Source organism: Equus caballus, chromosome 16, assembly GCF_041296265.1.
Source record: "Equus caballus isolate H_3958 breed thoroughbred chromosome 16, TB-T2T, whole genome shotgun sequence".
Taxonomy (NCBI): domain Eukaryota; kingdom Metazoa; phylum Chordata; class Mammalia; order Perissodactyla; family Equidae; genus Equus; species Equus caballus.
Genome location: NC_091699.1, coordinates 96,013,355 through 96,028,779, shown reverse-complemented (window position 1 = coordinate 96,028,779; position 15,425 = coordinate 96,013,355). Strand labels below are relative to the sequence as shown.

The 15,425-nt window shown below is 40.6% G+C and overlaps 1 protein-coding gene across 33 annotated transcripts in view; it reads right to left on the bottom strand.

Moving 5' to 3' along the window:
• MBNL1 (muscleblind like splicing regulator 1) overlaps nucleotides 1-15,425 on the bottom strand; it is a 200,187-nt gene that overhangs the window by 162,506 nt on the left and 22,256 nt on the right. For 17 of the 33 annotated variants that reach the window (XR_002800851.2, XR_011427418.1, XR_011427420.1 and 14 more), the window contains exon 1: nucleotides 15,162-15,300. The exons of 4 other annotated variants lie outside the window; for them this stretch is intronic. The gene's annotated coding sequence lies outside the window, so the exon portion shown is untranslated. Of the gene's footprint in view, nucleotides 1-14,529; nucleotides 14,683-14,884; nucleotides 15,024-15,161; nucleotides 15,368-15,425 lie in introns of those variants that run through there. 12 more of the 33 variants (XR_011427422.1, XR_011427424.1, XM_023621121.2 and 9 more) reach the window with 5 other exon arrangements.

Genomic DNA, 15,425 nt, shown 5'->3' with positions numbered 1-15,425 from the left:
AGAGAAAGGCTGGAACCAAGTCAGTAAGAGCTTTGAGGGCCAAGCTGAAGAATTCGGCCTTCACTTCTTAATTAATTGGAATTCATCTATTCCAAGATTTCACCCAAGGGCAGAGCCAGAATATTTAACTAGACACCCTAAGGGCTAAGAACAAGACTATATGGGATATGAAGAGATCTTATTAAATAAACTTGAGACTTTTTTTACTTCCTAAAGCTTTTGCTTTGGTTGCCAGAAAGCTGAGAGAGAAATTTAGTGCTCAATTTCATCTCAAGTACTTGTTTCATCTCTTTTCCTTCTAATTGATTTGTTATGTCTCTTTTTTACAGTCCTATTTTATGTGCCCTTTGCTGTCGTAAGCCGACTCACATCCTTTTTTGATGGAGCGTACATCATACAAAAATAAAATTAAAGTAACATTTGTCCTGGTACCAGGTACAGCTGTAGACGCAACACTTAAAGTTTCAGAAGGGAAAAGCGAAGTTAGAATTCACCCAACAGGTAAAGCTCATTTCTCTATACATATTTCCATGGAAGACGGACACATCGAATTAGGATACCCAGTTATCGCAGTTGAAAATTGCTCTAAAATCTACAGCTGTGGGTTCAGCAACCTACTTACTTGCCTGGCTGTCCAGTCTGACCTTCCCTGTGAATCAGTGTTCCTACCATGATGCCAAAATGACCTTCTGAAACTTACAAGGTTTCCAAGGCTGCAGATATTTTCAGCTGCATCAGCCCTGGCTGTCACAGCATTCGGCATGATACTGAGTGGCGGCTCTGGAGCCTCCTGTGCTAGCCTGACCTTTTAAACTCACAAGACTGCGCTGCCACTCAAAACAGAGTTTTCTCTTTCTGCGTTACTTCGCGATGCTGTTTCTCTTAATTGTAAAGCAGCAATTCTAAGCATAAATTGGCACTGTTCTTTACATGAAAATAAAATACTTCACTTACAGTAAACCTAACATTGATAGAGGCTTTAAAATAAATATTCACTGACATCTATAAATAATATTTGTTTAATTACTGAAAAGAAGATTCTACTTTTGTGGTAAGAAGAACTTTAATAATATGTCCTTATTTTTGCAACGGCCAATTTGAAATTTGAGAGATGTCTACATTTTATAATCATACTTTTATAATTGCATATGTTTACGTTAATCACTATGGATTCAATGCCTAGCACAGTGCCTAGGATATAAAAGAACCCAAATTAATATTTAAGTGAGTGTCGCAGAATCTGCATGGTTAATTATACTCCATTTATCACAGAACTGTTGAACTGAAATACAGGTGCTTAATTTTCTTGCCACAAATTAGTACATTAGGATGGAATATTGCTCTTAAAAAATATGCCTGAGAATTCTTGGTACTTGAAGGAAAAGTATTTTTCAAATCCGTTAACGTCAGGTCATTAACAAACAGAAAACTGTTGCTGTGTGAATAGGTTAAGGTTTAACACCAGTGGAAGAAAAGACCAATGGAAATCAAGTTATTAAGATACACGTTAAATTCTCAACAGGGGCCAGCCCGGTGGCGCAGCGCTTAAGTTCACACATGTCGCTCTGGCAGCCCAGGGTTCGCCAGTTCGGATCTGGGTGTGGACCTACCCACAACTTGTCAAGCCATGCTGTGGCAGGCGTCCCACATGAAAAGTAGAGGAAGATGGGCACGATGTTACCTCAGGGCCAGTCTTCCTCAGCAAAAAGAGGAGGATTGGCAGGAGATGTTAGCTCAGGGCTAATCTTCCTCAAGAAAAAAAAAAAGATTCTCAACAATAGTATCCAAAACTGTTGGATCTCAAGCCTTAATAACTATTAGAGGGTAATAATATATCTACATTTACACACATATATTGAAATATCTTTTGTTTTTCTTCTACTTAAAGTCCATGGCATACTGCATTTTCACAAGTCCTACTTGTAATCAGTGCAGAGAACCACAAAATGATATTAAATACAGTATTTCAGAACAAATTTATAAACTAATGTTCGTGAGTGAGCGTATCCCTTAGCTTCACACGTTTATTCTGTTCCATTGTTGGTTGTAACTTGTGCACGACTTCATGGTCCTTTGTGGAATACACTGTACATAGAGATACAACACACACATAACACACATGCGGACATGCTCTAAATACTCTGCTAGGGCTTCAGGGGAAAGTGAGAAAAGTCAATCAGAAACCTCCAAGTGACTGTCAATTCGCAATGACATTTGGTTATTTTAATGTTGGCAACGGAATTCTATTTTTTAATGATGAGAGGAATGAACTGAATTATTCTGCCTCCAATAATGCAGGTGAATAAATTACGAGAGCACTCGCAGTACTGTTTTTGGGCTCAAGACACTTCTTAAAATATGCCACTTAAAGTCATTTCACTGAGCCACTGGCAGGGTGTTACGTCATTCAGAAGTGACATCAGAAACTTCACAGGTGTCCACGATGTTGAGTCTAAAAGTGGATTTTGCTGACCTTGGCGGGTGGTGGGGCAGAGGGTATTAGGTGCGAGCGGTATCAATACTACGCAAGCCTCACAGGCAGATCAGGCCACGTGACACAGCCCTCCTCTCCAAACACTGAAACGTCAAAGTCCTCCTCATCCTTTCTACAGCTGTATGATCATAATGCTTCCAAACCCGTCCCTCGCAGCCTACCTCCTTCATTAAGTCTTTCCAGAACTAACTTGGATTAGGATTCAAATCTACATTGCTGAGTATTTGTGTACTTGATTCGTACCATACGGATGGAAACAGGCCAACAAACAGAAAGACTGCTGGGTTGAGATCTCAACACTCCCAGTACCTTGTCACACGACCCTTGAACAAACTACCAGACCTCACCCTTGCTGAGCCCCCGTCTTCTCACCTGCGCCCCGGAGAGACGACAGCAGTGCATACATCTCACAGTGCTGGGTAAAAACCACGTGGGTCACACGTGTAAAGGAGTCAGTGCCCGCCAAGGAAGTGGCTAGTGTTATAATTATTATGATTGCTAACAGTCTGCTCTCTTCTGTTTCTTGTTTTGTTTCCATTATTGCACTATAAATGGACCTTTTTCTTTAGGCCATAAACTTCAGAAAAGCAGAAACTATATCCTTAATTTCTCTTGAAAATTTCAGTCAAAATCTTCTGGTGAAGCTTTTGATGCAGTGAGCTTTAAATAAATGTTTATGATTAAAAACGAATAATGGTAAGCGATAAAATAAAAATTCTGAGTTTTCTAACCTAGAAGGCAGATTAACTCCCGGAAACAAGGAACAAACACTTCACAGCTGAATGGGGTCTTAGAGAGCACGCCCAGTCACACTTTCACCATTTGAAAGTTTGGAAGCCAGCCTACAAAATGCAGCCTTATTTCCTGCACACAAAGAAAAGCCAGAGGAAAAAAGAGCATCGTGTGCACATCTGAAACCCTTTGTCATTAAAGTGAAACACAGCGCACCTCTCCCTTATGGATTTTTCTTTTCTATCAACAAAAAAGTTGCAGGCTCTGAAACTTGACTGTCAATACTGAGTGTTTTAATCTCCTAGTCACAGTTAGCATGAAGAAGCTTCAGATGACTTATATGCCCCCATCTTTCTCCAAAAGAGACATTAGAAATAAATTAATCTCTTCTGTCTCACCTAGGACGACACTACGTTTGGGTCATGCTTATTTACCAAACACTTAGAAAAATAAATGGCTCAAATACTTAATCACATAATTTTAATAAATTATGAGTTGATTCTGTCTTTTCTCCAATATACAAAGTATGTAAAGAGTTAATGTGTCTACTGGATGGTTTTAGGCAAATTCCCTACTCTGCCCACAGCAGCCTAACTTGGCTCCTCTGTGCCCACTTTGTTTTGCCCAGACGTTATTTCTGAACATTTCTATTGCCCCACTGGAAACTGCTTTGAGAACAGGGCAGCTCTCACTCACATCTTTATCCTTCAAAGGACAGAGCATGATTGGTGGCACATGGACAACTGCACTCAATAAATACTGGCTCAATAAGAGTGCTTTCCTTGAGGCCAAAAGCAATGGCATAAGATTCTTCCACTTTCCTTCTCTAAACAATATATAATTTTATTTGCCAGGTGTTCTAAATAGCTCTATGAAGAGAGGAATTTGTTAGCAAAGGGACATGCCTCCAACAGAACAAGTCTTCGATTAGTAGAGAGCACAGACGTGTGTGAAAATGATGCACGAGGAAAGCATAAAATAACCACAGGAGGATGATAAATGAATTCAGCATGCGCTGTGGAGTTACCCCTGTCATTTCTTGGGGAAATTTTTATGGCATCACATTACTGGTGTGAAAGTACATTATCTTCTGGAACTTCGCAAAACTTCCTCTGAGAAGATCCCAAATGCCAAGAGCAATGTTACCCAGGTCACACTACTCTGAGCAAACTTACCACATCTGCTGAAGACAGGAGGCCCAGAATATTGTTTTGTTTTTTATAAATCTAAGAAACACAGATTATAAGCATTGGTCAAATATATGCCATTTGTAATCCAATGTCAAAGCAAAAAGATGAAAATGTATTTGACAACCTTTTAAATTAAATTTATACCTTCTTGACTTATGTCAATTGTTGTATGGGCGAAATTTTAAAATTACTGTCTTATAAAGAGACTACATTCGTTCCCAGCAGAATCATAAATCAAAGAACACTGGTTTTAAAATGAGAAAAGACCTGGCCTCCATCCAACTCAGCTGTTCGCCAGCTGTGTGAACTTAGGCAAGTAGGTTAACTTCTCTGAGTCTCAGTTTCCTCATCTCTATCAAGAGAAGGGTGGTTCCTGCCACAGAGGCCTGTTCCCTAATTGTTCGGCACCATCACCAAGTTGCCTGTTTTTCTGAAAAGAATGTAAATGAGCAATGCCTCATGGAGAGAAGATGCTCAAACATGGTAGCTGGCTTCATGACCTCGACCCTGCACACACTGTTCCCCTCCATATTCTGAAAAGTGCCTAATCTCCAGGCCTGTGAGGAGCCAGCCCCTCCACACCGCACGCCCGGGCCACTCAGTCCCACCAAGATCTCCCTCTGTGAATTTCCTTTCTTCTTTGAATCTCCTCCTTTGGCACTCAATTGTACAGCGCCGAAACTCATTGTATTGTTCGCTTTCCATGTCTTTCTCCCCAAATTTTACATGTCTAATTAAATGTCAAGAAGAATAGAAACTATGTAATTCCCCTCTGGATCCTCCTCTCCCGACCTGCTACAGTCTCTTAACTCTACCAAGTGCTCCAAAAATGTCTGTTAATTGATTATTTAGCAGAATGCAAAGAATAAACTGATTTCCCTATATAGCCTCATTATTAACATAGTAAGATAACTTTTTAAGTGAAGAGACCTCAGCATTTAGTAAACTTTAATCCATTATTGAGAAACAAACGCAATAATTTCTTCCTAAATAATATTTACTTTTAAAGTCCAATCCTCAGAAGCATATTTCTCAGAGTCATTTCCCATGTGCAATTTTCAGCAAATAGGGCCGTCAGAAAGCATTATGAAGAATTCTATTTGAAGCACGTATTTTTTCAATAGTCTCAATTATTGTTGTGGACATTTCAAATTATTTTTTGGAAAGGTGATGCAATACCTCAGAGAGACCACACCTGGTCAAAGGTCTGCTTGTATCTCTGTTGTTCACTTTTGCCACGCTCACAGAATGTCTCAAACTCTTACAGATGGGTATGAGACCAAAAATGCCTTATCCAAATGCTACCAAGTTGACAACGCAGTTTTCCTTGAAATGTTTCAGCAACGAAATTCAAATAATGGCTCAAAATAATGTGGAGTAAATCTGTCTAGTTAAAAGTCACCCAATGAATAGAGATGGTAAAGAAGAATTCCTAATTTTAATACTATTTAATCTTAGTTACTTAAAAGTCCTTCTAAGCACTTTCTAAGAATTATCTTAATGATATAACAAAACGGATGTTTACATTATCTTTCTAGTACAAGGCAAAAACCAGATAAGGAAAAAAAAAAGTCTAGTAACAGAAAAAGGCACATCGTAAGTGCGGCTTTCACATAATACCAACAGGCATATAAACAAAAGGCGAAATAAAGCACTGTTAACATTATTATCTCCAGCTCTACACAAACACGCTGTATTTATAGACATATCAACAGTGCAATTTTTTAAATTATTTTTCATTGATGTAGACCATCTAAATAAATAATAAGGGGTAAATATTTATAAATAGAATCTTTTTCTTGAGAACTGTCCTGATCTCCTGGGAATTTCTCTATGTATATTACATACAACATAATCTCTCAGTGCTCTGACATTTTCTGCTTAAACTACGTTAAGCTGTTTACTTGTACAAAGCATGTAAGGACTTTACGTAAAGCGGCCTATGAGGCCTCCTGTAAAGCATTCTATTCCGTATGACATAAAACTCTCCTCACAAGTGCAGATAACCACTAACCCAACGCAACCGCCTATTTATTCCCATATGTAAATCACTCTGTTTATAAGAGTGTCTGGTTATTAAGGATTTTTATTTCCAGGAAAAAGAATACCATGGTTATACTGATACCTTTCCTAAAATAGCAAGGTCTGAGAAGTATAAAGGTCAGCACATTGAGCACATTGCAAACTCATTTTATCATGTATCTGCCACCTGGTTTATCACGGAGGCTAGCTTACAGCGGGCTCCGCAAGAACTTTAACAAGGCCCCGGAACTGCCTGGCCAACAATGAGGCACTCATTCCATAAAGATGGAATTATGCTTACTGTAGAATTACCAACTTGGGATAAAGAATTTGGCGATCTTCTATAGTTCATTGCAGCCTGTGCTATAAAAGAGCTGGACACAGAAGTGAAATGTTTTAGGAATTTAACAGGTATCTTCTACTTAAGTTATAGTCCCCGATAAAACATAATTTTAAGTGTTTTTCTCTTACTGATATTTTAAAATGTAATTCTGTATACTAACAGAGCTCACAAGTAGCAATATGATGAGCAAGGATAACATCGAAGATTAAAATTTTAAATAAGGGACTTTTTATGAAAGCTTTAAAAATTCCTACTATATTTTAAAAATCATCTGTAATACCTCGCACTGCCTTTATTGTCCACACCTGATCAGCTGCTACATCCCATGGACCCAAGCCTGTGACTTGTCCTCAGCATACTGTCCTCCTTTCCATGCCCCGTCATTACCCTCACTGAGTCCTCATCTCCACTCTGCACACCCACCACCTCTGCTTCATCCTATAATCTCCACTTCATCCTGCGTGGCTCCTACTCTTCCTCTATAAAATGTCACAAAAGCACAACTGCTGTAAGGTGACTAGCCTAACCAAAGGGCCTCCTGTCTTCCCTACTGGGTGACACTTACTACCTGCTCAACGCCCTCCAGAGTGTAGCACCAAGATGCCTTTCCCACCTGACTCCTCATTCCTTCCCACGCTATTGAGTGCCCCCCAGGGCTTGTCTCTCTAACCTCTTACTTTCTACCCATTCTTCTAGAGTTTCCACAAATGCTGTAGAAAGCACAACTCTTCTAGAGTATTCCAAATGTTTAGGGTCTCAATCTCCTACCAGTACCCAATACCAGTATTTTAGTCTGTTTTTATTCTTTTACATACAAGCACGGGTTCTAGAACCGGACTACCTTGGTTCAGCTCCTTGTTGTGCTACTTACTAGTTAAGTAACCTGGGCAACTAACTTGTCTGTGCCTCAGTTTTCCCATCAGGGAAACTGAGACATTAACAGTACCTATATCTCACAGGGTTGTTCTGAGGAATACATGAATTAATTCATAAACCTTACCCTGGCACAGAGAAAGCAGTACAAAATGTTAGCAAGCCTTGTTACAGCAATTTTCCTCATCACTATCCTTTATCAATCATGGAAGCAAGACAAAAAAAATTGGCTAAAAAACATGGACATTGGAATAAACAAAAAAACAAGGCTCACAGCTCTGCAAATGATAAAAAGTGTTTTCTAGCCTGCACTTAATCTTTAAGGTCACAAGGCCTATTTTACAGCTGTAAAAAAGATTAAATGAGATATTTTGTAAAGAAACGTATAGCAAGTGGCAACTTCTCTTATTAATTATTATTTACATGTTCATAATTTCACAGATGTAGAAATTAAGGACGGAAAGAGTACACAGTTTCTCCCAGGTCACATATCTGGTCAAATCTGGTAAAATAAAATCTAAACATTGTCAGGCTTGTCTGTGTCCCCACCACCCCAGAAAACTATTACTCCTTTCAAGAGATAGATAAAAATACAACAAATATATGAACATTCAATAATTTTTAAATGATAATGTTTATATCATCTCTTCTATTTACAAAATGTTCCACTTCGCAAAAACATGTTATCCCCCAACGAGGTCTGTTTTTGTTGTTTGACCTGCTCTGCAACAAACACTGGACTTTCCAAACAAATTTAGATATGGCGTTTATAGGAAGTGATGTTGGATGTTTTCATAACGTGGCTTTTTGAAACTAAAATTCAGTAAATAGAAATATCGGTGAGGGGTCTTTGGTTGGAGAACACTGAATTGCAAGATCAGGGCTTTTCCCACCCACTTTTCCCCCCCCGACAGCAGGCCCTATGCACTCCCATTCTCTGTATCTGTCTCCTAACCTGACCACCGCCCCCCACCACCACCTTTCCACGGTGATAGAGCTGTTCACCCACAAGAGTGCTAAAAGGTCATTGTAAAGGTAATTTTCTTGTAATCAGGAAAGATGGAAACAAATAAAATGTGAATGCATCATTATTACTATCATCGGCAAGGCTGAGAAACAGATTGTTGGATATATGATTAACACGTTTGAATATATGAGCTGTGAATGGCCTATAAGTTCTAATACTAAGTCAAGTTCAGAAAACGTCTTTAATGAAGTTCTAAATATGAATATGAACTGCTCAATGCCTTATTTTGGCATTCCTGCTGTTTAACGTGCTTATGATGTGTTTTGACTATTAAACTGTAAAGTCTTTCACTGTTTATATTCCCTCACACTCCCACTGCATACACTATTATTACCATACTTTTTAGAATTTTCTGGAAGAGTCTATTCAGTCACAATCATTGTAGACAGATGTTAGTATGCAGAGATTTTAAGCACAGAAAGTAGAAGCAATGTTACCACATCTTCCACAGACTATCTACTTAAAATACTTGTGAATTATTTTTGAAAACTCACAAAATTGTGAAATTTCTACTGGTGTCTGAAACCATCAGCTACATCTTCTGTTTTTATTTTTTCCGCTTTTATTCACCGTCCAGTTAAATTGGATACTCTGGTTGTTTCTGATTAAAATCTCCTTGCTAATACATATTCCTCTCATGGCTGTTCATTACGCATTATACATTTCCTTTCCCAAAATGAAATCACTGCTTTTTTGGTATATTTTAATTTTATTTGCACCGCTTAACTTTCATATATAGATTTTTAGCAAATGACCTCGTTGTAACTGTCAGTTTACTATCAACCGAGCTTTCTCTTGGGCAAATTTTCTACATCCACTGTTCACCTCAATCACCCACTGTGGTTTCCTGATCTCTCTCTAACTATTTGGTGGCTTCAAAAGCTGATATTTTATGGTATTCAATAGTAAAACTAACAATAAAAGCTATCAATATTCTAAAATAGGACATTTTGAAATCTATTTCTACTAGAGAAATGAATTAAATAAATGAACTAGAACATGTAAAAAAAATCCTGTCTGGATGTTAAATATAAACATATGAAAAATATGGAAATATCACTGAATAGATATAATTAATAGTGCTTTATCAGAGTAATATTTTTGTAAGGTTAAAAAATAAAGAACACCTTTTGTTTCCATTATTTAGGCATTAGGACTGTTCCCTTTATGACATGTATTGGTCAGCGCCACATGAAGACTTATCTTTCTTTATCTGAACTTCCACACCATGCTACCAGCCACTGCGTATGAAACACCACTTTCTGCTTTAGTTATTTTCACAAGTCCTACTGCCCGTAGTACACTGCCCCCTCTTTGAGGACACGGCGTATCTATATGAAGGCTGATGGCTCTCACTGATCCTAGCTTGCTATTTTTACCACAATACGTATTCATCTATAAACCAACTTTACAAAAGAAAATATCTCAAATCAGAAATGTAATGTTTATTTCATATGATTAAACTTTTCCCCATGATCCCCGACATTTGTTAGCTCTTTAAAACAAGTCTATTCTTAGTTAATAGCTCTGAAACTTTTTTAAAAATGAAAAGACAGAGAAAACCCAGTGTTAAATGCAAATTTTTTAAAAAACTCTTTGCAGGAGGAAATATCTTTATTTTGTGAATTTAGCTAAAGAGGGACTCGAATGGAGTTGATATCTGTATGGAAATCAGCCTTTGGATTACATAGTATTTACCAAAGCTCTTTTTAATAATATGATGTTATTTGATATCCAGATGATTTGAATAAATTGGCATTGTTTAGGGAAAACCTATATCCTCATACATACACTCATGTACAAATCGTGTCCATGCTTCATGGGAGTATGTACCTTGTCAATTATTATTCACCTCTTTGGGTATATAAAAGATACATCTCTCGATTTCTTAAAACAATGGCAAAAGAGAAGAGAGTTTCCCTTTTGGAGAATATCCCCTACTTGAAGCATACTACTTATTTCAGAAACATCTTCGCCTTTTTAAAATAATTGATCTCAGTGGAAAAGAAATTCTCCACTCTACCCAATATGACTACATTTCATCTTGAAAGTAATAGATCCTGAGCTGTTTTAACAAAGGATAATCACGGAAACCTAGAGTAAAATCTCAAAAATAGTGGGAAAAGTACCAAATACATAATGCCTAATAATCTAACACAAATCCATCAAAGATTCTTCACTTTTATAGATGTCATAGGCATGTGTGGTAAGATGCCTCTCAAAAAACACAAATAATTACCTGCAACAGATGTACTGGAATCACTAAAGCTCTAACTATAATATGTAGAAAACTGCAACCATGTATTTGCTAGGGGTTTTTTCAAGGAGATAGCTGTAATAATTTCCCTACCTCAAACCTAAAAATACAAAATATGTCTAGAGATATTTAAGGCCACACGTCAACAGCTCTTCTTGAATCCTCTGCTTTGCAATCAATAATTCTCCAGCCACTAGTGAATATGCTCCATGACTCATCAAAAACGGTATACGCAGTCAATGGGGATCATTGTTCCCCTCATGCTCCACACATGCGTTGACACTGACAGCAGTTATGCCTCCTATAGTGGGAGACAGCATCAAGATGGCACCAAGCCGGGAGGCAACTCCTCTGAGGTTCTCTATAAAATTGCCCCACCCAAAGGGGAACCCACTACATCCATCCTGTCTTACATCTTTGGCATCCTTCAAGGAAATAAAAGTAGGCATACTTTATATGGATGGAAAGCGACTGCATTTTTTCAGCTTCACACTCACTGTGCATGGCAAAATGTACTTCAGTTATGAAAATATCTGGAAGGAATGTTTCCAGGACCTATGCCATTGTGCTCTGTTTACCAGTCAGATGCTTTCTCAAGAATGTGTTCAAATTACAAAGACAACATCTCCGTGTATAGGAATTCTTCAAAGCCCATAACATGACTGCAGAAACATATTTTCACATTTCCTAACATTCGAACGCATGCCCTCTTCCCCACAGGTGAAAACCCTTCAATCTCACACATCCATCAAACTATGATTAACATTTGGTCAGGAGTTTGTCTGGACTGATTTGATGTTTTTATTTTCTAAGGAAGGAAAGTCACAGAAAAGGAAAATACATATTAAGCATTTGAGGATAATTGCTATTTACTGAAAACTCTATTTTAAAATCAATTTTAGTGACTCGTCTAAGTTTGGTAACTTCAGGACAATGATAACTCTAGTGTCTCTAGAATGTTCCTAAGTAGCAATCATACTCTGTTCTGGCCTTTGAGAGGTGTTAAGACTCATCCCCTAATTATAAGCCTTTTCTCTGTGATTGCTACCTCACCACTAAATCTCCAAACTAAATACTAGTTTTGAGGAAATAAAAATAGATGTTTGGTGTGTTTTCTCAAATTTTGGTTACAATGGATAAGAAAGACGAGGTATTTCTATGTATAATAAACTTCTTTAGCTTGTAAAAATAAGAGTCCATTTTGTTGTGTTCTGACCAGCAAACTCTTTAGGCTTTCTCTCAGAATACTGCTTTCCTGCTTCATTCTAGAACAGCACTGCCCATTAGAAATACCACGCATGCCACATTTGACACTTTAAGTTTCCTAGTAGGCGCATTAAAAAAGCAACGGGTGAAATTAATCTAACAATATATTCTATTGAAACCAATACATCCCAAATATTATCACTCTAACAAATAATCAATATAAAGATATTACTCAGATGTTTTACATTCTTTCCTTCCTACGAAGTTTTCAAAACCCAGTATGTATTTTCCACTTCAAGCAAATCTCAGCCCAGATGAGCCACACTTCAAGTGCTCAACAGCCACATGGGGCTAGTGGCTACTGCAGTGGACAGCACATTCTACATTTCCAAAAATATGAAGTTTATATGCTTTACATCTTCCTAGGTAACATCCTCTGTGATGGGTATTGCTGTTAGGATTTCATATTTAGCAAACATTTAAGTGAATGTACTCCACTTCCTCCCTCCCCTCCGTGACCCTCATATCTGCTGCCCAGCCTGCTGTCTCTTTCTTAGCGTGTAAGAAACTCCAATCGCCTCTTCTTTGGAGCCTCTCCTAAGCAAGATGTGAGATGCTTTCTAATCTGCGCATCTTCTATCACCAAGCAGAAAGCCAGAAGGTGCAGCAAAGCTCCTTTCTCTGGTTCCATAAATAGACGTATCAAGAACAGACCTAATGTATGGCGACAATGATAAATGCAAGGGCAATATTTCTGCTTACAATGAAGACAGGAAATTCTATATAATAAAGTAACACACTCTTCCTCAATGAGAAATGCGATTTTACTCTTTTTTTCTCCCCAGGAGAAACCTTGGGATATTCTGTTCCTGCTCTGGAACAGAACCCAGTGTTTCATTTCATAGGAATTCTGCGCCCAGAGGAAGAAGAGAATTTTGGAATCAAAATTTAATGAATTCAACTTGGAGTCTCAGTATGCCTCAAATGTGGGGATGCAAACACAAGCAGTAATATCTCAAACCATAAAACACTTCAGCGTCTCTCTTGGCACTGCTGCACAGAGTATCACGCTTATGTGTATCTACACACAGATTTGTTCTTGGTTACATGAGAAGAAAATTAAACTAGGCACATGTGAGGCTGAATCTCCTAGCAATAATAAAACCTGATGATTATGTCTTAAGTGACACTGTAATTATCGACGGATGGATGAACAGGTTTTCTGGTGCTGACCCAACCTGTTCCCTAAAATACAAAAGGCAGCTTTTGTAGTGCTCGGCGAGGAAACCCCTTATTAAACAAACAGAACTAGAAGCTATGTCCACATTTTCAAAGAAGGGCTAACAACACAGTAATCCAAAAACATTTCACGCCATGCACCATACACAGCACGGATGAAACTCAGAACGCTGTAAGCTTCCTAAAAAAGTCCTGAGCTACAGTTGTCCCCAACTTTAAGAAAGCAAAGATACAAGTGACAACGGTGTGCTTTCTCCAGCTACAAAATAACTTTATTCAGCGTCTCTCTGGCCATAACTACATCCAAGACCTTCCAAGTACTGGGCTAAATATTCTTAGGATGAGTTTTACAATCATTGAATCTTCATTTTAACTTGTCTCGGTGATCTTTTATCTCAATAGCGAGACAAGGAGAAACACCAAGGCTCTCAGGATCCCACAGAGATAACACGGAGTGGATCACTTACGCTGGTATAGAACAGCTATGGACTCAGTACCCCCGGGTATAAACAGACGCCGTGTTCAAACCCAGGAGGGAGGAACACCGCGTCCACGGGTGTAGTATTTCAAAGCGCGTTGCAGAGGGCCTGCAAATCCAAAGGCATTAATGACGACTTCTCTCTCCGTGTATCAATTTGTTTAAGAAATTCCTCCGAGTGTGGCAGAGCCTACCACCCATTTGCTACAGCTTGCGCCTGTGCCGGGGGCCACACGAAGTAAAGGCAGCGGCAGTCGCCTTTCTGGCAGCTTCTCACTCGATCTTAATCCTAGGGAAGTACCCCTGCACGGAATCACCCCACAGAGCCCCGGCAGCCGCACACCCCGCGTCCCCGGGGAGGCCGTGCACACAAGAGCCCTTCCACAGCACCCCGCCGCCTGCGCGCTGCTGGGAGGGCGAGCAGAGCTCCGCCAGGTACCTGCTCGTGTTACAGGCTCTGGAATCAAAGTATTCTCACATGACACATCACTGCCAATAACAGATTCCGGCTCCATTAAAAAAAAAAAGTGGTGGGGGGGGGGCTACATATTTGTCCTGCTTTTGTCTAAAACCCAGAACCCAAGTACTAACACTTTTCCTTCTCAATCTTTCATGAAAGCAATTCAATCAAGCTACTGCGGCTCCACCCAGAGAGCGTCTATACTTACTTTTCTTACAGTTTTTGAGTGACGCACTACAAAACGATGGGGGAAAAAAAAAAGGAGCCCTCTGGTCTCACGCAGGGCGTCTTCCGCCCTGTAAACTTGGCAAAAGGCGAACTGGACTGAAATCCAGCACTCTCCATATAAGGAAGCCCAGCTAAACATGTCATGCGTAATTTACGGGTAGCAGGCAGAGAATTAACCTTTGCGTGCACATCTTTGGCCCCGGCGAAAACCGGGCTGGTTGGCAGCCCCAGGGACGGGGACGCGGGGTCTCCCGGGAGAAACCGGGGCTCCCATCCCATGGGCTCGCATCCGCCCCCGACAAAGGTCATTAAGTTGTAAGTACTCTTCCACGCACCTGTTTCTTTCATCTCCCCCCTCTTTCTCTCTCTTCCTCCCAGGCTGCCACCCTGGACGCTGGCTGTGCGCTCTCAGTGTCCGCAGAGCCCGGGGAGGCTGCAGCTGCCACCTCCCGCCTCCCTGCAGCTGGCGACGCCGCGCGCCGGGGCCGCGCCGTGGCGAGCCCGCCCGCGCCCGAGCGGCGGGCCGGCCCCACTTCCTCCCGGCGCTGGACAGCCCGCGGGGCGCAGACAATGCGGGGCGGCGGGCAGCGCCGGACGGGCCGGGAAACTCACCTCTCGCATGTTCAGAGGCGGCCCGACTGCCGGCCGAGCGCCCGCGGCGTGGGGGGAGCCATGGCCCCGGAGGCCCGCGATTCAAATCGGAAGGTGTCGGGCCCGGTCACGGGAGCATGGTGCGCGCCACAACTCGTGCGGCGGCAGGGGGAGGACTGGGCGGCCGCGGCGCGGCCTCCGCTCGCCGAGGCGGTTTCCGCTGCTGTGCGCGGCCCCTCCCCGCCGGCCCAGCCCCCCAGGAAGCCGGGCGCGCTCGGGCCCGGA